The 22,426-nt window shown below is 38.7% G+C and overlaps 1 long non-coding RNA gene across 1 annotated transcript in view; it reads right to left on the minus strand.

The window, feature by feature from the left end:
• Positions 1–807: 807 nt before the first annotated feature.
• Positions 808–22,426, minus strand: part of LOC145720755 (uncharacterized) — a 286,144-nt gene continuing 264,525 nt past the window's right edge. Inside the window, exons 3-4 of the long non-coding RNA XR_014143955.1 lie at positions 13,011–13,106; positions 808–5,045 (exon numbers count right to left, since the gene is read on the minus strand). This is a non-coding gene — a long non-coding RNA (uncharacterized LOC145720755). The remainder of the gene's footprint in view (positions 5,046–13,010; positions 13,107–22,426) is intronic.

Genomic DNA, 22,426 nt, shown 5'->3' on the forward strand with positions numbered 1-22,426 from the left:
GAAATCTTACTGTGTGTGTATCTGCTTGCTCTGTAAATTACTGGTAGAGGTGTGTTAAAACCCACAGTACATTACTGATATATATTTCCTCTTTTGTTAATTTTTGCTGTCTATATTTAGAAGAATATGCAAATTTAAAAGAGTATATTTAAGCATATACAGATTTACAATTTTTTATATCTTTCTGTTAATTTGAACTTTTTATCTCTATGAAACTTCCTTATCTCTAGTAATAGTTCCTGTCTCAGTGTTTTCTTTATGTGATATACACCATATTTTGCTTAGGGTTTGGAAGGAATTTATTTTTTTCTATCTTTTTATCTACAATATCTTTAATTTTTTTAAAGATTTTATTTATTTATTTGAGATAGAGTACAAACAGGGAGGAGGGGCAGAGGGAGAGGGAGAAGCAGGCTCTCTGCTGAGCAGGGAGCCCGACAATGTGGGGTTCGATCCCAGGACTCTGGGATCGTGACCTGAGCCAAAGGCAGACGCTTAACCGACTGAACCATCCAGGTGCCCCTATAATCTTTATAACCTTATATGTAAGATGTATTTATTATAATCAGAATATAATTGTTTTATCCCATCTTCTCTGATCAAATTTTCTGATTTGTAAAGCATTTGAATCTATTTATGTTTATTATAATGATGTAGAAACAAGGTACTTTTTTAAGGTGGTGGAAGCATTTGTTCTACTTGCAGGCAGAGGGGAAAGAAAAAAAAAAAACAAAAAATGTTGAAAAAAATAAGAGAGGGAAAGGAAATTGAGACTGAGAAGGCATGTTCTAGAGGTGATGGATGGCAATGATATTTGGAGTCCAGAGCATAAGACAAGGGGTCATCTTACAGAGGAAGCCAGGGAGGACTAGTACAGATCTATGTTTGGTAGTGGTATGAGAAGATGTTTAGGAAGGTAGACTCTGCTGGCCTCTATTTTTCTCCCAAGGTGGGAACAAGGTCTTCTGCTAAAATATCTGCAAGCAGAGCTGAGAGTTTTAGGGACATGGAAAGGTTTTGCAAGCGCCTCCAGTGTCTATGGGAAAGGGAGGGTGACAGTGGGAGAGAGGCATTTGTTTGGGAGGTGAGGGAGAGTCCTCCTGCAACTGTAAAATCCCCTTCCAACTAGCTGTCAACTTGCTTTTCCCTGGGGTCCCCAAGTCCCACATCCTTCCACGTCCACGTTGTCACAGCTCTGAGGGAGCAGCTTTCCCAGATACTGCTAATGCTGCCATTGGAATGAAACCTTGGAAGGAGTCCATGTGGAATGGGAGAAAGAAGGACTTCTTAATGCATCCCTCTGATTTCTGTCTTATGTGTAATCCAATTTGATCTGACTTTTTTTTTTCACACAAGCTGGTACCCCTGTATGTACTATGTTATAATCTTCTATTTATAGAGTGGCTCATTTAATATGTCTCAGCTTGTGTTCACTGCATGGTGAGATGGCTGGGGTGGAGGGGGTATGGTGCTGGAAAGCTTGTGATTCTCTAATACTGACCTCTTTTTGGCTTTACATTTTGCTGGCTTTTGCCTTTTCAACTTCTGCCTCCTTAGCATAAAATCCTTGCTACTTGGTGAGACAGAAGAGCCCAGTGATTAAATTCACAGGCTCTGAAGTTAAATTCCCTAGTTTCAAAACATGGCTCCATCCTTTACAAATTTTATCACCTTGAACAAGTTCTTGACCTTCTTGGACTTGTTTTTTTTGTTTGTAAAATGAGGATAAAATGATACCACAGATTTTTCACGAGGAGATAATAGCATACATGTTGTGATGATTAGTTTAAACGGTCATCTTGGTTAGACCATAGTACCCAGTTAAACACTCATCTAGGGATCGTTCTGAAGGTATTTTGTAGATGCAGTCAACATCTACAATCAAAAGACATTAAGTAGAGGAGATTATCCTCTACAATCTGAATTGGCAGCATCCAATCAGTTGAAAAGCCTTAAGAGTAGCATTGAGATTTCTTGAGGAGGAAGAAATTCTGCTTCAAGATGGCAGCATCAGCTCCCACCTGACAGTCTCCAGCCTGCTGGCCTGCCATATAGACTTTGAACTTGTCAGCCTCACCAGTGTGTAAGGCAATTCCTTAAAGCAGATCGCAATATCCCACTGGTTCTGTCGCTCTGGAGAACCCTAATACATACATGCAGAGCAGTTAGCAGTTAGCACAGGGCCTTGCCCATCATAGTCCCCACAAAGTATAGACTAATCATTGTTATTCTATACATATCTGTTTAATATAGAGAATTCTTTCTGGAAACATGGGTTGCCAGGGATAATCCCTATGAAAAGGCAATCTTGACAGTTACTCATTCTTCTTATACTTCCCAAAGTTGTGACATGTCTCTGTTCTATTTTTCCAGTGCAACAACGATGCTTATGATGCTCTTCATAATGTGTTATTTCTTGCATGGCCCTCTACGTGGCAGCTGGTTTTCACCTTGTGCTTCTCTGACATTCCCTTGGGAAGGCCACTAGCCACTAAGTCTGCATTTCACATCATCCTTCAGCTCTTCCATGAAGCTCTGCTGCATCTGAGGCCCTGTCACCTGTGTACCCTTTTTAATTTGGTGAGTCAGAGTTGGACCACAAGAATATCCAATAATGGAAGAGAGACCAGAGAGTTAAACCTCATTGAGATTAAGCAAAGCGCCCTATGGGAAGTTGGTTCATTGGGTAAGAACTTAGGATACTCTATGTACTATACTCATTGTATATAAGAAAACATTTTTTTTGTAGGTCAGAAAGGTTGAATGTTGGTAATTTCATATGCTTCACCATTCTAATTATACTCTGGCTCACTATAATGGATTTATATAGTCCCTATTTTTAATAAAAATATTTCTGTGGTGAGAATATTATAACAAATCAGTGCTGTATAGGGCAGTGCTAAGCAACATATGTGTCTAATTAATGTTGTTATTATTATTATTAGACTTTAGTTATAGTGAAAGGAGATCCAAGGCAATCCAGAGATGAGTCTTGGCCTTTAATATGCCACTTTCCACCGGGAAATTGTCTCTTGGAGAAACAGAGGAGTGGACTGGGCATGGAGGCTAGGGGAGCTCTCTCATTACTGATACCAGGGTAGGAATTTGCAGCATAAGCCTACAGCCCAGAGAGCCATCACTAAGCCATATGTTTGCTCCAGCGGATCCAGATCTTACCGTCGGGAAAGATGTGTATTAAGTGTCCTGTTATCAGCTCTTCTCTGCCAGTAAGCTATTTTCACTATTTTGGGGATTTTCAGTACAGACGGCACCAAAGACTGAGGCAAAACGCTAAGCAATGCTATGTATACATGCATGGGTTTTTGGAAAGTTGAAAAATACTGAATGTTATTTATTAAAAGCATTTAAAAAAAAATCCTGTCTCATACTTCACATCATCTACATAAATAAGCAAAGTGCTATGTCCTTAATAGATGCTCAATAAAAATATAAACTGCAGTGTGTGGTGTAGTAGTATAAAGGCCTTGATATTTAAGCTGGATTAACTGGGTTTGAATCCTAGGTCTGTCACCAAATAGTTGTATAACCTTGGGCAAGTTAACCTCTCTGTGATTCAGTTTTCTCTTCTGCAAAATGGGGGTAGAAACAATCCTCTATCTTAAAGGATTGTGGTGGGATAGTATTTGTAAACTATGATGTCTGGTATATAAGAAGCATGGTATGTGTAGACTATTGTTATTATTAAATGAATGACTTTTGGTATATAGGAGAAATTTTAAAGTTCAATTTGTGAAGGAAAAAAAAGTTGGGGGGCTGCCTGGCTGGCTCAGCTGGTGAAGCATGCCACTCTTGATCTTGGGATCATGAGTTTGAGCCCTACGTTGGGGGTAGAGATTACTTAAATAAATATTTTTTAAAAAGTAAAGTTCAGAGGTGTCTGGGTGGCTCAATCTGTTAAGCGTCTGACTCTTGATTTTGGCTCAGGTCATGATCTCAGGGTAATGAGATCGAGCCCCACACTGGGCTCTGCGTTCAGTGTGGTGTCTGCTTGAGATTCTCCCTCTCCCTCTGCCTCTGCCCCTCCCTGCACTCGTGCTCTCTTTCTCTCAAAATAAATTTAAATCTTTTTGAAAAGTAAAGTTCAAATTGTGTTACAAAGCAGCATTAAAATCCTAAAACCCCCAAAATTCATAAAATGTCCAAACTCCAGAAACAATACAATGTTTTCCCCTGTATTAGAATCATATGATATTAATTACTATGTGCTATTATGTAGGTCATTGGCCATTGGCCAGATTGGATCTCTTGATTTATGAGGATTTTTGTTGTATTTGTTTCTGCTCTATCCCATTTCTTCCTCCTGGTATTTGATTATCTTTGCCAAATGCCTGAAACAGCTTATACTATCATTTCCCTCCCTCCTGATGGCCATGGCATTGGTAATGATCATCAAGATCAGTCAACAAGATAACTTGACTGATGCATCCACATCTACCTCCTCAGCCTCAAAGTGAAGACTGTACCTATGTATTTTGTCCACTGTGAGTTAAAAATGAATATATTTTGCTCTTATATTGCTATGTGGCATTTGAGAATTCAACAGTCTATAATCAAAGGAAAGCACTGTTCCAAACTACCAGCTTCTTTGAATGCTATACCTCACAGGAATTCAGAGAAGCCCTAAGCATCTTTATCAGTTATTTTCAAAAGATTTATTGGAGGAAGCTTGGCATCTTAACACTGCATGACTTTTCTCACTGCTCTGAAAACTGCATTCAGATTCATCCCAAAGCCCCCGAACTTGCATCAGAAAATTCAGCCTTAGAGCAGAGAAATGGCCTTTCCAATAAAAGTGATAAAAATAACTTAAACATTCCAGGGTGCCTTTCTTCTGAAACACTCCTAAAGCCTTTACACGATTCAGTAAAAGGATTTTTATCCCAGAAGGGTTTCTTTCCTTGGGTGGCATTTGATTGGTAAAGTTTCTCAAAGTTCACATATATTTCTGAACATTTTTCTCATCTTCTGTGGTTGTGTTGTCAGATTCAACGCATTTCAATTTAACTTCTTATGGACGGCTATTCCTTTTTAAAAGAAAAAAAAATCAGCATTAAGAGATGAGTCATTTAGTTTCTTTATCATTCAGTTTCTCTGGATAGCATTTTGTTCCCAAATTCTTTCTTCTTGTTCATCCACTCCTAACTTCATCTTTCCATTTCATTTGGGGTATTCCCAGCTGGCGCTGATGAGCTGACATAGTGCTGATACTCCAAGGACCCCGGGCCCCAATTAACAGTCTTACTTTTTAATAAGAGTGTCATATTCCATTAACTGATGTTCAGAACTTTGGGGCTTGGCTCTCCCAGAAAGTTAAATCTGTTTCCTTCCATTGTGTGATGGTTAATTCTGTTATCTATACTCCTGTCCCTCTGTCTGTCCTGCATGTATATTTGTTTGTGGCATTGGAGAAATAAACTTATATTCCTACACCCCTAAGTTTTCAATTTCTTAATTTTTTTCAGTATTTCTTTAATTTCTTTTTTTTTTAATTTTATTTATTTATTCAACAGAGAGAGAGATAGCCAGAGAGGGAACACAAGCAGGGGGAGTGGGAGAGGGAGAAGCAGGCTTCCCGCTGAGCGGGGAGCCCAATGCGGGGCTCGATCCCAGGACCCCGGGATCATGACCTGAGCCAAAGGCAGACACTTAACGACTGAGCCACCCAGGCGCCCCTATTTCTTTAATTTCATCCGCATTATTCAAATTTTCCAACTCTTATTTAATTGTATTCTATAAAAGCAAGTATTTCTGTTTTTCAGAAACTATTTTTTCTATTATAAGAGCAACATATGTTCATTACAAAAAGAAGTTAAACATTCCGTATGTGATTCCTCCTCAAGGAGATTAACAATGACCATATTTTTTCCCCAGTTTTGTTTTTGACTTAAAAAAAAAATCCAAATTGAGATCATATCTAATTAGAATGAAGTTTAAGAAAAATCAGCACCAAAAAAAGAATCAGTGCCCTAAGCATGATGTACCAAGTATTTATAGATTTTCTACATTATAGATTTATAATAGATATATTATATTTGTATAGATTTAAAACATTTTATATAATTTTGTGAACATTATCCCAGGTCTTACTATTTAAAAAAAAATATTGTCCCCCGCCCCCAAACTGAATGAGTTTATTGTCTGAAAGCACCTGAGGGTTTAGGTACTCCTAAGTGCTTATAAAACTTCAGCTACTGAATGATAGATTATGTTGCTTTGGACTTCAAAGGAAGGGAAATAACTATAGACCATGGTCCATGGAAAGTGAAGGGACAGTTATAAATGCAGAAAACTTTGGATTATGTATGTTGGTAAGTGTTCTCCAGAACAGAACCAATAGTGTGTGTCTGTATGTTCATGTATTTATGTAATATGTATCTGTATTATATATATACATCATATGTATATGATTTATTAAGAAATTGACTCATGTGACTGGGGGACTGGCAAGTCTTAAATCTGTAGGGAAGACCAGCAGGCTGAAAACTCAGGCAGGATTTGTAAGTTACAGAACTGTCTGATATAGTCTGAAATATATGTCTGAAATAGTCTTGAGGTAAGAGAAATGGAATTTTGTGCCCAAGTAAGCCATTCAGCCATCTCTTAAATAACTGCTTTTATTTATAGTCAATTACCAGGCAATTCAATACGAAAGGCCCAACTATTTACAAACAGTAAACAGTTGAAGAACAATCTAGAACTCAAAGAAGTGCTTAAAGTCAAGTGTTCCATCCTGGTTCTAATACTGAATCTGTGTCAATTTAAGTAACTTCCATTTCTTAATGATTCTCACTTTCAAAGGTGAAAACTCCACATGAAAACCAATCAGCCTTAATCATTATCAAACTTTCAAGGGACAGTTGAATTCCTGTGCTATTAAAACTCTTTAACAGAATAAAAAAGATAAAACTCTTCCCAATTTATTTTCAAGACCTGCAGCCACAGTATTAGGCATCGAGAAGCCTGTGGCCATGTCAATGTTTTCACTGCTATCAGGGTTTGGGGCAAATCAGATTCTCTGAAATTACATGTTGCTTTGAACAATGTATTGCGGAAAGAAAACTTCAGAATAATCTATCTTATAAAATACATGACAAAACTCCTTTATAAACATTAACAAATTGAGTCTGGGGCTTACTTGCTCAGGTGCTGTCACAGAGAAAGCAAAATTGATACCATGCAGGGATGAGATTTGTTTGGGTAGGTCAGAAATAAAGGACAATGGACAAGAGAATTTAGAGTTTGGGCAGGAGTGGGATGGAGATGCTACACCATCCCAAATCTACAATGCAAAGGGAGGCAAGTGCAAAGAGGTGGGGCTGGTGGAGAGCGGGAAGACAACATGTTATCTATGAGCCAGAGGCCCCACGGACAGTTCTAATAGGGAATCAAGGGTAATATTCCCAGGCAGCATGCACTCCAAAGAGCAGGGTCTTCACCAGAAGATGGAGGAGTGGGGAGGATGATGACCTCGTTTCCTGATCTGAGGAATAACAACAATGATAATTATAATAATGGACTACTAATAGCTACCATTTCTGGAGCCCCTACTCGGTACCAAGCTGTGATTTATTCTATCTCATTTAACAAGGGTGTGAGAAAATGAGCAGCTTCTTGGCACTGTAGGAGAAATGGTGCCACCAGGAGAGAGCTAGTCACAGTTAAGATATGGAAAGGAGGAAGGGGTTCCCAGAGTGGTGTGAGGACACAGGGGGGTTTGTAGATAATGGGGAGTGCAAGACAGCCGAATATAAGGGTTTAGGAGGAAGGGGGCTGAGTGGGAGTGGTGAAAGCATTACAAGGATGACACTATGGGAAAGCATGAATAACCAGAGGGATGTGTTACACACCCCATGCAATAATGGGGGAAAAGCAGACTTGGGACACAGGGCATTTAGACTTGATCATTGCTCATGGGTTCTCTTTGGAGGAAAAACACAGGACAGTGAAAGATGAGTGCTAAATCATTGACCCAAAGAAGTCCAGGCATGGGGAGTGGGAAGAGGGCAGAAGGCAGAGCAGGGGCAGCCTAAAGAATCTCTCCACTTGGGCCTCTTTCAAGGGTGGTCGGAGGCAGAGTGGAGAGGAGGAGCTAGAGCGTGCAAATGACACTCAGGCCATGAGGAGAGGTGGGTTTTTTTCCTGTTTCTCCAGAGAATTGGTATCACTGAATATATATATATATATATATTTATCTTCAGTCTCTCATGAGAATAGACTTCTAGAGGTTCTTGAGCTCTTTGTCCTTATATGTTATCAACAAATATATATTGAGTTCCTACTGCATGCCGTTAGGTGCTATTGGGAGACAAAGATGTGAAAAACAGGGCCCATGCCCTCAGGAAACGTAGGGTCTAGTTGAGAAGAAAGGTCACGACAAGTCAAATAATATGAAAAGTCAATGATAAAACAAAGTCATAATTAAGTATATGACATTTGGGAAATAAACCATACGGATAAATAAGTGTCTGAATTCAGAGAAGGGAAGTAGATCCAAGTGGTATGGAAAGGTTTCAGAGGGGATAAGGAGCGGTTTGCACAGGGGGTGAAATAGCATTTGGACAAATCAAGAGGAAAGTGCATTCCAGGCATAGAGAAGGACAAAAAATTAGGCAGCAGATGGATCATGTTGGAGCAGTTGTGGAAAAGGACTAGAGAGGCAGCGAGGCCTCAGTGAGGAGGGCCTTGAATGCCGGGATGAAGAGTCAAAGAGGCAGGAAGTATCCTGAGGGCAGGGAGAAGCCATGAGGGTATAAGTCTTCACTTCACTTTTGTGTAAGTTGGTTTCTCCTCAGAGAATAGTTCTTTAAAACAATTCTGTGTTTAGCTCCAGGATACTTACAAACATCCAATAAATAAAAATCTTTGATCTGGGACCAGGCACTATGCTTTTAAAGGCCAGAGTTTGGTAGTTCTTGGCAGCTGCTGTCTTTTGTGGGTTGGGATGCAAGAAGAAAAAAAGCACATCCAGAGGAATGCCTAACCTAGATGTGTTTGTTTTCATATGTTAACCAACTGGTTTTGGAATAGACTGAGAAGGAAAAATGCAGTGTGCAAAGCCTGGAGCTTAGGGATCCACAAGAAGAAACAGAACAAGGCACGTGCTGATGGCTGAATGATTTCAACAAACAAGGGTGGATTGGGTATGTTTCAACAGATCTGGTCTTTATGAGTCCTTGTGGGATGGGGAAAGACAAACCTACTGTGTCTGGCTTCAAGCTCATCATGAGACCATATAAATATGTTAACCCAAACTGAGAATGATGAATTTCTTCCTTCTTGTGCATCCAGTTTGCATTTATGAGCACGTGGCTATAGAGATAAGGAATTGTTATGTGCGTATGTGATAATACATATTCGATAATGGCTAATGCTTGACCTTATGTTGGACTACATAAATAAAGTTAAACCATTTGAGGAGCAAAGGAATGTTTGGTGAAAATAAAATAAAATGCCCATTTGAAGTGTGGACAGTTTAATTTGTAAGGTTAATTATAGGAAAAATAATATACATAAATCCTCATTTATACTTCTTAAATTCCATACAGCATTATGTTGTCACCATATTTCCATATCCATATTGTGGTCATGTCCTTAGTATTCTGATTTCTAAAGAATAGTGAAAATTATGCATCCAGAGCAGAAGTCTTAGAATTCCACCCCACTTCTACATACTACCAGAATGTTTAGGATCTCTTTTTGTTCTATTATTTTTAGCACCAAAGTCAGTGTATCTTTCAATTAATTCTGAAAATTTTAGCTAATAATCAGATCAATTAGATGGGAGAAAAAATATATATGTAAAATTGGAAAAAATAATTCATTGGGATGGAAAATGGAAAAAATACACTGATTAAAGTTGCATACTTAGTAAAGTCTTTTCTCCCCTACACATGACATAAAAGTATATCTTAGTTCTGTGCCCCTCCAAAAATGTCTGAATTTTAAGTTAATGGAGATTTTTTTGAATATTATTTGAGCTTTAATTACTAGATTTCCTGACTATTAGGGACAACACTTTCTACAGAAATGGACACTTTAGCATTCTCATCCTTGCTCTCTGGACACTGGATACATCAGTGGAGAAATGGAGAAAGCCATTTCTAAATGTCTTACTGAAGGAAGTAGCAAATTCTTACACTACACAAAATATTGTCACTTGAAAAGGGACAGGGAATTAACAGCAAACCACCAAAGAATGAATCCATCACTGGGCACCATATCTTAGATCGCTCCTGAGCTACTTCTCAAAACAGTTTATAAGCGGAGGTTTAGATTTCTATTAGCATGTTAGATTTTTTTTTAAGATTTTATTTATTTATATGACAGAGAGAGCAAGAGAGCACAAGCTAGGGGAACAGTAGGAGGGTGACGGATAAGCAGGCTCCCCGTCAAGCAGGGAGCCCGATGCGGGGCTCGATCCCAGGACCCTGGGATCATGACCTGAGCCGAAGGCAGACGCTTAACCATCTGAGCCACCCAGTCGCCCCAGCATGTTAGATTTTAACTGTAAAAAGCATCTATCAATAGAGTACCAGGCTGGACCTTGAAACTATTTCTGAGCTCCGTTTCCAGCCGCACATTGACAGTGACCCCTGCTATATGGAAAACCACCACACACAGATCTCACCACCTGAGACAAGCAGCACTGTAGGGATGGAAATGGGCATAACCAATTTTTAACAATCATAGTTTAACACAAATAATGAGCAAAATGTCTGAATGAAACAGATAGTTCAAAAGAAATATCAACCAAAGCAGCAGCAACCAAGAGTTCACCAGCATGGAATAAGCTTGTCGGGCAGAGAAATGACTAGGAATTACAATTAAAGAGTCTTCTCAAGGCCCCTGGAGTAAAAAGATTGGAATCTGGTTAGAGAATTAAATGGAATAAGCTCTTTATGACACTTTTTCTTCCTCATCCAGTGAAACTTCAAACCAGTGTTTGCCATCATCTTAGTTCAGATATCATCAACATGGTTTGGTACAAGTTCTTAGCAGCTACTCTGTGGTGGGTCATCTTAATGATCTAGTTAGAATCTGCTTTTCTTAACCTTTCCTTTAATATAGGCCTTCAAAAGTATTCTTCCAATGCCTTGTTGTTATCTATAACATGCTAAAACCGTGGAAACAGGGTGAGGTTAGCAGTTTTCTCTAATTCGGGTCAAACTGAGCGGGGTGGACAAAACATTGACTCTTCCTGTGAGTGACATACCCAGCCTCCTAGAACTTATTTATCAGGTTGTGTCTCTTTTGACTTTGATTTTTCTGTGGATCCTGGATCTAGCAATTATCATGAGGTTTGGTAAAAAGAGTTCAAAAAGGAAATACTTAGTGCAAGTCATACTTATTTTCACTGAAAAACTTTGTGGTTTAATGTGAGTCTCTCTGAGTTTCAGATATCTTGCTTATACAGTCGGATAATAATGCCAAGGAGTCTCATTTGCAAAATCTTGACGGTAGTAAACTCGACACAATAAGTTTTTGAGTTTCTTTTTTTAAAATTAGTTAATTAATATTTCTTGTTTGTGAGAAACCCAGGGCTGAAGAAGACAGTGTTGTTCCCTCTAAGTGTCTACACTCTATCCTTTGGGCTGCTTATCCCATCAGACCAATTTGTCTTGAGGGATCAGTGCTTTCCACAGTTCCAACAAGACTCTACAATGTAGAAAAATATTGATAGTAATATCATAAGTCTTCATCTCATTCCTTTTTAAGTGTTTCTGTAAAATGAAAATGATAAAAAGCACTGGTTGATGAGGCTGTGCCAAGGATGAAATGGAATGTGATCTGGAATGTATTTGTTCAGTGGAAATATAAATGGTAATTATTACCATTTATTCTGCAGACCCAGGAGTGCCTCTTCGAGTCCTGTGTGAATGAGATGGAGAGGAAATGGACAGGATAAAGTTCCTCCTTCCTCCTAGCGCTCCTGACTTTTTGGGCATGTCTGCCCTCTAGTGGCCATGATCCACAGTCGCTTTATGGAAGGTGTGACCAGAGAGGAACTAAGGAGGCAGGTCTGGGTGGGTAAGGAATAATTCAATAGGGAAATCCGCCTTGTCCGCAGCATCATCTTCTGTAGGAGATATTGCCCACATCCCTTTTACCTGTCTTCAGTACCTGGGATAGTGGAAGGCACATGGCTTTGGGGGGGAATAGACCTGACCCTGTCATTTACCACCAACCTGAGCCAATTTATCTGACCTCTCTGGGTGTCAGTTTCCCCATTTACACAATAGGGAGAGTAATACCTAACTTGAGAGTTTTTGTGAAGGTTAAATGAACTAATTTATATAAAACAGTCTGCACAATATCTGGCACATTTTAAGCACTTTAAAAAAGACTTTTATTGCCTTTAAACTTTATTCATATTTTTGGGTTCATATTGGCAGGTTACTAGGGGCTGGGAATATATATTTAATCCCTATTCAAATCATCTTAGATGTTTCTCCAAGAAAAATGTTTTCTTTCTAACTCTTTTGAAGGGAAAACAGTTGCCTTAGAATTGTGAGTTTTGCAATTTTAGAGGGTTAGATAAATCTGCCCATCTAAACTTGTTCTCATTTTTCTTTTCAGATTTGTGGGTCTACTTGCTGTTTTAACTAGGGACTGATTCTTGCCCAGCAGGACTTTTGAATGAAATACCTTATGAGCCTCTGAGGACAAGGACTGTCTTGTTATCTAGGCTATGCCCAGAATGAGCAGGTCTTTAAAAGCTGAGCACAAGTGAAGTTCACTGGGTAGCCCTTCTCTCCACTTTCCCTCTGGTCCAACTTTCACATCCTAAACCAAAGGACTACATGGCCAATCATGTCACTCTCTGTGTGTTTTGTTGGGAAGAGGCCTATTTGAGGAAAGAGACATAATTTGATATTCCCAAGGTGGTTTTTTTTTTTTTTTTTTTTTTTTTTTTGTGCTATCAGAATCTTTCAGGCATTTGAGGGATAGGTCTTTAAATCTCATAGAGGAAAGAAACTAAATGAACTCACACAAGTTAGCCTCCCAGTGGTGCACTGTAGTCTGCCAATACCAGTTCAAAAGAGCCGATTGTGCCTCTCTTCCCAACTTCACATTTGGGCAGAGATCTAAAAGGAGGTAAAGGAATGAGCCATCATTATCTGAGAGTAAACTGTTCCAGGCGGAAGGAACAAACAAACGTCTGGCATGTTTGAGAAATATCAAGGAGGCTGGTATGACTCAAGAAGAATGAGCAAGGGGAGGATCTGAGGTCTGATAGGTAATCATGATTCTGGCTTTTTCTCTGAGATAAAAAGCAGGGTTTGAGTGGAAGAGTAATCCAACATGTTTAACAGGATCATCTGGTTTCTGTGTTCAGACAAGGCTATAGGAAGGCAAGTGTAGAAGCAGGAGAACAGTTAGGAACTCTTGCAATTGTCCAAGTAAGGGATGCCTATGGTGTGGAGAAATTTGATAGTGGTGAAAGAAATGAGATCCTGGATATAATGTGACAATAAAGCTGGAAGATTTTCTGATAGATTGTCTGTTGGGTGCTAGAGAAAGACAGGAGTCAAAGATGAGTCCATATATTTTGGCCTGAGCAATTAGAAGGATCAAGTTGCCATGACTAAGACGGGAAGACTGTGGGAAGAGCTGGTTTTGAAGGGATAGTCAGGAATTGGATTTTGGACATGTTAAGTTTGAGCTACCTACTAGACACCCAAGAGGAGATTTCAGTTTGATATTTGATTACATGACCTGGAAATTAAGGGAAAATTTCAGGCTTGAAGTAAAAATATAAAATTCTTCAGCACATTTAAAGCCAAGACATTAGATGAGATCACTGAGGAAGTGAGTATAGATAGAGAAAAGATCCAAGTACTAAGTTCGGAGGTACTCTGATGTTTAGAAGTCATGGAAGAGAGGAAGAATCATTGAAGGAGATTAAAGAGGACTAGGCAGCAAAATCAAACTAGGAAGCCAAGGGAATAAAGTATTACAAGAATAGGGAGTGATCAATTCTCTCAGATGTTACTGATAGGTCAAATAAGATGAGGACATAGAATTGACTATTTAGTTTGGCAACATGGAGGTCATTATTGACCAGGGAAAGCAATTTTGATAGAGTGTCCTATATCTAGACTATAAAATCAATATTGTAGCTAGTTAATTTGTTTACATTTCCTTTTATACCAGTGATGTGTCATATCATATCACTCCCTCTTAGGCAGTCTCACTAATTTTTGTGTCCTGATATGCAGTAGGTGCTCAATGAATGTTTGTGGAATGACTATGTAAATATATGAAAAGGAATATTTTAGGCTTTGACCTAGGATGCCCATTATAAGGCTGCCATTACCCCAGAACTATTGGACTAGAAAAAGATCTGTCACTAGACAAGATTGTACTTGAATCACCCAGGGATATAAATGGCCATTTATCCTATTTTTAATGACACTGTCATTCCATAAGTCTCATTTTTGCCTACCATCATTATCATCACCACCATCACCATCATCACCATCCAATGACCACATTCTGTCAATTCTTCCTTCATAGCTCATCTTAGAGTGATTGTTCTACTTTTACTTACCAAATTCCCATACACGTCATTATTAAAACTACCCAATACCATATGCATATTGCTACAATATTAACTGTCTTCATGCTCAGACTTTCAAAGATCTTTCACAACTTCTTTCTACTATATATTATACTAAACCTTCTTTGGTTTTGAAGGATGCCTATAATTTAATAAGTCAACTGAAGATATTTATTCAGTGTGGTTCTATGCCAGCCAGATATTACCCTTTCAAGGTACAACAGCGGGCAAGTTAGACTTTATCATTGCCTCCAGGGAGCTTGCAGTATAATGGGGTCATGTGGCAGAGACAATAAACACCAATTACAATTCAATGTCACAAATGCCATGAGAAGGAAAATGCAGAGTCCTCTTCATTCACATCTATCCTAGGTCTTTCTTCCCTCACTTTATATGTGCTTCCAGGTGATCTCATTCACTCTTCTGGATTCAATTAATGACTCCCAAGTAGAGATGTCCAGCTCAAATCTTTCTAAACATATCCACCAAATGTCTATTGGATCTCTCAAGATTCTCACAATCACTTTCAAACTCAACATGTCAGAAACTGAACCAATCACTTCCCTTATACCCCACACACACATATATTCACACCTTAGTTCTTTCCTTGTGTCCTGGGGCACCATTATCTGTTGCACCATTAAATCAACTGCTCACCTAGACATCAGAGCATTAGTCTTGGCTTCCTGGTCTACCTCACCCCACTTTAGCAAGCTGCCACTAGTTCTATTCATTCTTTCTTTTAAATACCTCTTGAATCTGCTCAATTGTCTCCATTCCTACTGAAATGACCATTAAATAACAACTGTTAATGTTTACTGGACCTTTGTTATGTACCAGGTTCTATACTAAGTGCTTTAAATGTATTTCTGCATTTATTCCTCAGAACAATGAATCATGGATCACTACATCAAAAAACTAATGATGTATTGTATGGTGATTAACATAACAAAATAAAATTAAAAAAAAAAAAGAACACTGCAACTGGGTAAGCTCCAGTGAGCTCTAGTGTTATTCTTATTTTTACAGATAAGGAAAATGAGGTATAAAGAGGTTAAGCATTTTGCACCTACCACATAGAAGGTAGGTGAAGGGGCCTTGTAGCATGAACCAGTGTCATTAGCCACCAAACCCTCAGATTAGGCAGCTATATCATCTCTCCTCTGGATTTCTATGTAGGTCAGCCTCCAACTATAACCTTTTCCAAGTTTCACTTCACACTAGAGTGAAATATTTCCAATTAAAGTTCTTTAGTTTAGCTCTCTGCTACTCACAGGATAAATTCCAAAGTCACATAATTCAGCTTTTGACTTATTCTCCATACTCTGGCCTCTGATTATTTTTAGTGCCTTCTCATCCCCTCCCTCTTCCACCTACCACAGAGCCCTAAAGCACTGTCTTTAGTTCCACAGGCATACTTCCTTTCACCTCTGGGTCTTCTCACATGTTTCCACTTTGAGAAATCTTACTCTATGACTGATCACCTTCTTCACATATCTCACCGTTTTTTTCTTCCTGGAAATATAATATTTTATCATTTAAGTTTCAGTTCAGATATCTCTTCTTCTAGGAATGCCTTCTCACTCTTATTACCCAAGTCTGGGTGAAATGATGTGGTAGGCAGGATAATGGCTCCCCAAAGATATCCATGTCTTAATGCCGAAACCTGTGACTATATTACCTTGTGTAGCAAAAGGGACTTTGCAAGATGTGATTAAGTTAAGGAGACTGGAGTGGGGAGATGATCTTGGATTACCCAGATGGGCCCAATGTAATCACAAGGGTCCTTATAAGAGGGAATCAGGAGAGTCAGAATCAGAGAAGATGTGACAATGGAAGCCAAGGTCAGAATGATGAAGCAATGAGCCAGGAAACACAGGGAGCTCCTAGAATCTGGAAAAGGCAAGGAAGCAGATTCTTTCCAAAGGAACACAGCTCTGTAGACACCATGATTTAGCCCCATAAGTCTCATTTTGGATGTCTAAACTTCAGAGCTGTAGGATTAAAACTTTGTGTTGTTTTAAGCCACTAAGTCTGTGGTAATTTGTTGAAGCAGCAATAGAAAACTAATACAGATAGCTTTTTACATACTTTCATACCTTTCTTTCCTTTCTATGTCTTAAGACTCTTAAGATGCCATTTAATAGTCTGATTACTTGTTCATCTCCCCAGCAGCCCATGAGATCTGTAGGAGAATATACTGAATCAATATTACTCAGGTTATACTCTTAAGGGTCAACATTGTTCTTGGAACATAGCTAATGGTAAATTAATATTTGTTGGATAAGTGCTTCTCAAATGCATAGAAATGCTATAATTGATTTTCTGTGTTTCTCAATAAACTGTATTGAGAGATTAAGTGTAGTGCTTTTTGGTAGGTTTCCCTCAATTATATATACATATATAATATATATAGAAGGAGCTATGGTTACTGCTCTTTCTCTATGAGATCATCTTAGTTTTGGTTAGGTTTGCTTGACTTGGCACACCTGGAAATCCACTTTTTCATAAAGTACTTTCTTGCCTTTATGTTCCTGCAGGCACAAGATCTCTTTTTATGAAAAGCTTAAAATAAAGACCTTTCTCAACTACCAGCCTTTCTTCTCTTAATCTTTGGGTTAGTGACCTCAAATTATCTATGACTAGCAGGTGGTATAAGAATCATTTTGGGGAGCTCTTAAAGCTAGATCTTCCCTGGTCTTGGCTTGGACCTACAGTATCACGATCTTCATGAGAGGGGCTTTGTTCTCCAGGTGATTCTGATGCAGATCCAAGTTGGGAACTTCTGAGACTCAACCCTACAAAATGAGGTGCAACTGTCATTCTGACCACTAGATGTCAGGCTTTTACCCTGCACTCTTTGGTTAAGCCACAGAAAACTTATTAGCCACACCCCTCCCTCTTCTACTTCCCACTTAAAGGGAAATTGGGTGTTTGGGCCGAGTGCTAGGATAGGCATTTTCATATGCATTATCCCATTGAGCCTCACACTGCAAAACCACACTGCAAGTTAAGTATTATCCCCAATTTACAGATGAAGAAACTGAGGCACAGTGCGACAGCTCACTAACTGGTTGAATTGGGATAACTCCAAAGCCCATGTCCTTCCCATTTAACAATGCTGCCTTAATCTGGTTGGTTTAGACAATTAATTGCCTTGTGTATAGAAGGAGTTCGGTGAATATTTAACAGAGTAACAAATAAAAACCAAAAAATTTAAGACTAAGAGCAGATCCAGGTAAAATTTCTAGGCTCCTTTCAAAGCAACTTGATTACTAACTTATTTATTTTTATTTTCATAAAAGGGTATAAAAGGAGAAATTAAAAAATGAGTTAAATGTGGTGCCTTTTAAATTTCCTGGATAGTGTTTGGAAATGAATAAGCAAAAATCAAATGCTAGACACACCAAAAAGGTAATCACATTCAGGATAACCAATATGGCCACCTATAAAATGTGATGTTGTGAAGCTAAAAGGATTGAGGTCCCCCAAAAACTGACTCTAAGATTGCGTCCCTCAGAGCCTTCTATTCTGGGGACACACATCAGGACCTCCTCGGTGCATGGTACGAATGTGTTTCTTATGTGTGTGGTGTGTGTTTGTGAAAGAAGAGGACATTGAAGTCTTTCCACCTCCATTTTAATGAGAACAACCAAATTTTATTGACTTTATATGTTGGTACTTTACATAAGATTCAGTTTTAAAAATGCTTTCCATTGCCATTAAAAAGTAGAAGCTTTTAACGTAGGGTCATCCTACAAACTGATAAACAATTATAATATTTTGTGTAGACTTTTCCTCTGCAACATGTTAAATAAAGTACTTTGCATTTATTCTTAAGATTCTTCAGTTAAGGAAAAATGTTTAAAGTTCTCAAGAAAAAAAAATGAAAATTAGGGATCAAAATAATTACCTTAAAAATCCAAAAACTATTTAAGAAGAAAGGTTCAGATAGAAGTTTAACCTTGCCTATCCTATTTTTTTTCTGTTAAACCTAAAAGGTTGTATCAACACAAATGATGGAACTAAAAATGAGAAACCCCTCCTTCTTAGCAACTCTCTTCTGAATCAGGGATGTGATATGTGACAAGGGTCTGTGAAATACACTGTACTGAGGGGAGGGGCATGGTAGGCTTGTATGCTTGGTCACTGAATATCTCCTAAACCATCCTCTCCTGACTCTTGGCCAGATTTTAGACTTTTAGAAAGGAGATGCCATAAAGACTGGGATCAGCACGTTAAGCTTATATGATTACTACCATGTTTCCCTTTCTGAGCTGTTTAGGAACAAAAAGAAAAAAAAAGGTTAGAAAAAATTAATGTCAAGCATAATATAAGATTGGAAACACAGCATAGTTGGAACAAATTAGAACCACATTTCTACCATCAAAGTTCAATAACCAAAGGAAACAACCATTCTCCTCTTGGAGAACTATATTTCTCTCAAGTTTGGGGAAGGCTATGGGGAACGCTCAGGCAATTTGGCCACCATGCAAGACTAGGATTAGATTTCACCAAGATTCTGATGGCCTTTCTGCCACTCATCTCCCTTGAACTACACCTCATCTCATCCCTTCACAGGGCACCATATCTCTTAGGGGCGGAAGCTGATGGCAGCATTTCCCTGAGATTCTGCAAAGATACCACACCTCTCCTGGTAAGTTTGCAGGAAACTTCTTGGCTCTTGGGGCAAAAGGGGGCAGAATTGAGGATATTATATTTTAAGAATGGAGGCCATTTATAAAACTTCACCAAATAGTTCTGTCTATAATAGTTATTCTTATTTCTAGCTTCCTTATGTTCTCTTAGTGTTTATATTCCAAGGGTAAATACTTGCATATTATTCCATATTTGACTATTCTTTAAAAGTTTTTCATCCCTTCAGACAGAAATGAAGACCTAGTTTCCGAGCTGTAGCATCTCAGGGAGAAGGCAGCTGACATGTAATATTAAATGGTCTTAGGGGCCTTCTCTGACTGCCACTTTTAATACCCAGCGAAGTCATTCTCTTTCATATATATTTTTTAATCACTTAGCTCTTGGGATAATGAGATGTTATTGTCACTCTCTTTCTCCCCCAATTAGAATGTACATTCCATGAAGGCAGGGACCTAGAATAGTATCAGGCAGGTAATAGTTGTTCAATAAATATTTGTGAAAAAATGGGGAAGGGCTTATTCAGACAGTGAGGAGCTTCGAGAGGGTGGTGGGCAGGTCAGAAGGACAGGTGCAGGAGTCCCAACACCAGAGCCTTTACATAGGAATGCTCCTGGAACATTTGATAAACTGGTTCACCTCTTCCTCTAGTTCCCATTTAGTAGTCAATCCAGTTCGATGAATGGTAGATTAATCAGCACCCTCTTTCTCAGAGTGTCAGAAGCTGTTTAGAGTATCTGAAAACACTCAATTTCTTGTAGTTGTGACTGCAGAAGCTTGATGAAAACTGTTATCAAAATTTTACTTAAGCCTCTGATTGTTAAATCTTTTTTCTTCCTCTCCTTCCCCTTTCTAAGGCTTTTGTAAGAGGGGGAAAATGAAGTACATGTAGATAAGACGAAGAGGAGAGGGAAAGATTTGGAAAAGTGAAGCAGATTTTTTAAGTGTTAAAAAAAATAAATGATGGATCTCCAGTGTAAAAGCACTAAATTCAAGGACAATGAAGCAAATGAAAGTGTCACTTTTTGAACTCAGAAAGTAGTAGTTCATTGACTTAATGGGTTTTAAACTCAACCACACTGCCTTTTAAAAAACAACTAAAGCTGTCTTTCTCATGACAACTGTTTTTTTTTTCCCCACCTTAGTTTTTCCATAAGCCCCAAAGTTTTTTTTGTTTGTTTTTATTTTCATTTTTAAATTCAGGCTGGTGTCTGTTATGGATTTTGGCTTGGATATAAATCATTCTTTAATTTATTTCTGTATCCAAACTGCTATTCATCATTTTCCTCTATAAGCATGCTTTGAACTGGACCACTAATTTTTTATTTGTCATAATCTCATTAAGATAAAGCAACTTCACAGACTCTTCAAAACTTCCTTTGTAATAATGTGAATACTAAAGGTCACCAAGTCACCAAACGGCAAAGCGTACAGAATGTTCTGGAAGCAACTCATGCCTGGTCACAATTTTGGCTACAGCTGGCTCTGACTGGCATTATATGTAAATTGCACGGAGGTTGCTCCCCAAGTGGGCGTGTTTCAATGAGGGTGCTCTACGCAAAGTTCAGAAGATCTTTATACAAAGTTTTACAGAATGCCCTTCCCAGCAATGTATTGTCCCCAGGAGATGAGGAGCTCCCTGGGGCCACCGGGGAACATAGAAGGAAACTTGGGAAAGTTGAGGCAGAGCCCTGGAGTTCTGCTTGACCAGGTCAGTGTGCTAGCATCATGGCTCATAGAATAGGAAAAAGAACAGCTAAATCCTTTTGGATTTGAAGAAAAACCTACGGTGGATGTCTTGTATGCACTTTCTGAAAAAGAAGTCATTTTTCCACAGCATTTTGTTTACATATTTACAGCACTGCTGGAAATGTTTCTAAGCATAGCCACAGGGAGACTGAAGAAGATGTTTAAATTCTGTAGCATACCAATCTGAATGTTCAGGAAGGAAAAGAGATTAGTTCTGAATGCATGTATTTCTAAATTCCATATTTCACATCTGGATGTTAACCATATTGTGGTTAAGCAAACTATATCTGATTCTTAATAATGTTTTATGTTTACTTTAGGGGCTTTCCCCTTGAGAAAGTACAATTATTATATTTGCAATGTTCACGCATCCTCATAATATTCTGGACAAACAGTATCCATCCAGCTCCCTTCCTACCACCCACTTCACTCCCCCCTCCCCAAACAAGCAACCTGAACCTTCAGGGCACATTACCATCAATAAGAAGAGGAAGTGGGGGTGGAGGTGGAGAATTCTTATGCAGTGGGACAAGCACTGGGCTGGAGCTAATAGAAAATAACATGACACCTTTATTGTCTTCAGCCAGCAAATAAGAATAGTAAGCCAGACTATGTGTATGGTCTCTTCAAGCTCAAATTCTAGGATCAGTGTTGAGAAGGCTGCAGAAAGCCACATAGTGGAGGACTGCAAGGACTCTCTTCTTTTTCTTCTGAGAGACAATGTGCACATACATTGTAACTTGTAATAAAGAACGTTCAATAGGTAGACATTTTGTCTGTACTGTGAATATAGCTTCCACAAGGGAAGAAAAGAGAGAAGAAGCGGGGGGAGACTGAAACAAAAGAGTTTGTAATTTTAAAAAAGGGAAATTGGAAAGCTATGTGCAACAAAATGAACACCGTGGTGTATAGATAGGAGGTGAAGAGGTGAAAGAAGATAAATGATTTTTTTTAAGATTTTATTTATTTGAGAGAGAGAAAGAGAGAGAGGGAACACAAGCACAAGCAGGAGGAGGGGCAGAGGGAGAAGTAGACTCCCTGCTGAGCAGGGAGCCCTATGTGGGGCTAGATCCCAGCCCTCCACCCCCATATCATGACCTGAGCAGAAGGCAGACGCTTAACCAACTGAGCCACCCAGGCACCCCAATCTGCACAGTATTTTAAGTGTTCCACAATCCAGAGCGCTTGGGGAATGAAGAATTTCTGGATGGCCAAGTTTATTCAGATACCTTCAAACCTTTTAAATCTTATATATAGTTCATTTTAATGGGAAAATTTCTAAAATGTGCACTTCCTTATTTTATGAGACAGAGCAGATTCAGTGGATATATAATTTCAATATAATTAATCCTCGGGCATATAAGTATCATTCATTACACAATTTGTGTTCAATTTGTCCGCTGCTCATTTTGCAGCTCCAGACTTAGATGTTGACACAGA

The sequence above is a fragment of the Leptonychotes weddellii genome, chromosome 3 (genome assembly GCF_054177405.1).
Source record: "Leptonychotes weddellii isolate Sample4059 chromosome 3, ASM5417740v2, whole genome shotgun sequence".
NCBI classification, from domain to species: Eukaryota; Metazoa; Chordata; class Mammalia; order Carnivora; family Phocidae; genus Leptonychotes; species Leptonychotes weddellii.